Genomic DNA, 2,900 nt, shown 5'->3' with positions numbered 1-2,900 from the left:
GCGCACACCTTACCGTGGGGCGGGCGAGCCGTTGCTGGCTGGCGAGGAGCCGCCAGGTGGCCGCCTTCGCCTTCCCGGCAGACGGGTGGCGTCGGGCGGCGTCGGGGGAGTGGCGGAATGTCGCCGGGCACCAGAGGCTGGACTTGAAGGGGCTGGCAAGGTTACCCCCCGAGGCGCCTCTCAAGCTGCGGGCGTGGACGAGCCGCGGCGTGAGGAAGACCACGCAGGGGACGCTGGCAGACCTGCTGGCCGCCCTGCACGCAGGGCCCGCCCACCTCACGCTGCAGCTCCTCTCCAGCAGCGAGGGCGTGCGCCTGTCCTGGGGCGTGCAGGAGTCAGACCCGGCACTGCACGCGCTGGGCGGGGCGCTGCCCTGCACGAGCCTCCCACCTGGCGCGGTGAGCAATGCTCGGAGCGGAGCGTTTCCCAGCACCAGTCCCCCTCCTGGTGTGGTGAGCAAGGCTCAGGGGGGGGCGCTGCCCTGCACGAGCCCCCCGCCTGGCACTGTGAACAAGGTTCGGGGAGGGGCGCTGCCTTGCACGAGCCCCCCGCCAGGTGCGGGCAACGATGCTCTTGCCGGCGCGGGCACGGCTCCCGGCGTGAGCACCACGAGGCCTCACCTGGAGGACATGCCTCGGCGAGCAGGAAGCGAAGCACTCATGGCAGGATGCGACAATGCCCCTCCTGCCGCCCCTGCCACTGAGGCACAGGTGCCGTCAGGCTTCCTCCAGGGAGGCGTGGTACCACTGAGGGCCAAGGGAAGATCCACGGGGAAGTGTCACCCCAGCGTCAAGGGGCCCTCCCCCGTGGTGCTGTGGGCGTGGGCGGTGCTACTGCTGGTGGCGTGGCTCGCATCCCTGGAGGACAAGGCGGCGGCCTTGATGCAGGCTGTCCTGCAGACCGTGGTGTGCTTGGCGTGGATCCTGCCCACGGCCTGCAGGATGTGTACGAAGTACTGGCAGCGCCTGCGGCAGAAGAAGGAGGCCCAGGAAGGCGACATTGACTTCCTGGACCACCGCATCCCCTTTCTGAGGGAGGAGGAGATGTGCGCTCTGGACGCCGGCTCCTTCCTGGGGCGCGGCGGCAACGGCTGCGTGCGGCGCCTGCTGTACGGGGGCGTGCACGCCGTCAGGAAGGAGTTCGTGCACGAGGACGTACTGCTGCCGATGATGCGGGAGGCGCGGCTCATGCTGGAGCTGCGCGGGGCTGGTGGGGTGCCGCGCCCCCTGGCCCTGGGCTTCGGCCCCCCCACCATCATCCAGGAGTTTGTCGGCGAGCCCTTCGACAAATTCCTGCGGCAGTGCTCCGTGCAGGGCGTGCTGCGCTCCCTAGGCCTGCTGTGCCGCCGCCTGGGGGAGGTGCACGCCAAGGGCGTGGTGCACAATGACCTCAAGACTGACAACATCACAGTCTCGGGCGGCGTGCACCTCCCCGTGCTGCACGTCATCGACCTGGGGTGGGCGTGCCGAGCGGGGCGTGTCGCCGGGGACTTCACCCTGGAGATGGGCGAGGGTTTCTCCCCAAGGGAAGGGTTCGCCAATGAGTGCCCCTGGATGGCGCCAGAGGTGAGGGCGCGGCGGCCCGTGTTCCCCTCGGGGGACGTGTTCAGCCTGGGCTTTCTGCTGCAGGGCCTCGCAGAGGACTGCGTCCAGCCCTGGCTGGCGGTGCCTCTGTGGCGGCTGGGGCAGTGCTGCACCCGCGAGGACCCGAGCTGCCGCCCCTCCCTCCACGAGGTGGCGCTGGCCATCGCGGCACTGCCGGAGGAGCTGCTTCAGTGCCAGCTCCAGGAGGCTTTCCACCTGGTGGTGCGGCAGTGAAGCACAGTGCCGCAGGACACTCACTGCCTCACTGCCTTTTGTGGCGCAGGCTTCCCTCCCCATGCCATGCCCATCTAGGAAGACACTTAGCATGTCCTCTAAGGCACACACCATGAGTGTTCCGCCATACCCCTCAAGGCACACACCTGGTGTGTTTTACCAGGCACACACAGGCGTTGTCCCGCCCGGCACACACCAGGTGTGTCCCGTCAGGTACCCCCAGGCACACACTGGGCGTATCCTGGCAGGCACATACGAGGCATGTCCCGCCAGGCCCCGCCAGGTACACACTGAACGTGTCCCACCAAGCCCCGCCAGGCAAACACCGGGCGTGTCCCACCAGGCCCTGTCAGGCATACAACGGGCGTATCCTGACAGGCACACACCGGAGTGTCAGGCCAGGCCCCGCCAGACACACACACCGGAGTGTCCTGCCAACCACACACCGGGCGTATCCCGCCCGGGATATTATATAATAATAATAATAATAATAATAATAATAATAATAATAATGATAATAATAATGATAATAATAATAATAATAATAATAATAATAATAACAATCGTAATAATAATAATAATAATAATAATAATAATAATAATAATAATAATAATAATAATAATAATAATAATAATAATAAAAATATTTTATTATTATTTTTTTATGTAGTAAGGACTTTATTATTGGTACTACTGCTACAACTACTACTAATATTAATATAACAATAATAATATTGATAATAATAATAAATAATAATAAAAACAATAATAATAATAATGATAATAATAATAATAATAATAATAATAATAATAATAATAATAATAATAATGATAATAATAATAATAATAATAATAATAATAAATAATTATATATATATATATATATATATATATATATATATATATATATATATATATATATATATATATATATATATATATATATATATATATATATATATATATATATATATATATATAATAATAATAATAATAATAAATAATTATATATATATATATATATATATATATATATATATATATATATATATATATATATATATATATATATATATATATATA

The sequence above is a fragment of the Scylla paramamosain genome, unplaced genomic scaffold (genome assembly GCF_035594125.1).
Source record: "Scylla paramamosain isolate STU-SP2022 unplaced genomic scaffold, ASM3559412v1 Contig13, whole genome shotgun sequence".
NCBI classification, from domain to species: domain Eukaryota; kingdom Metazoa; phylum Arthropoda; class Malacostraca; order Decapoda; family Portunidae; genus Scylla; species Scylla paramamosain.
The sequence above is the reverse complement of the archived record's forward strand: the minus strand, read 5'-3'. Positions refer to the sequence as shown.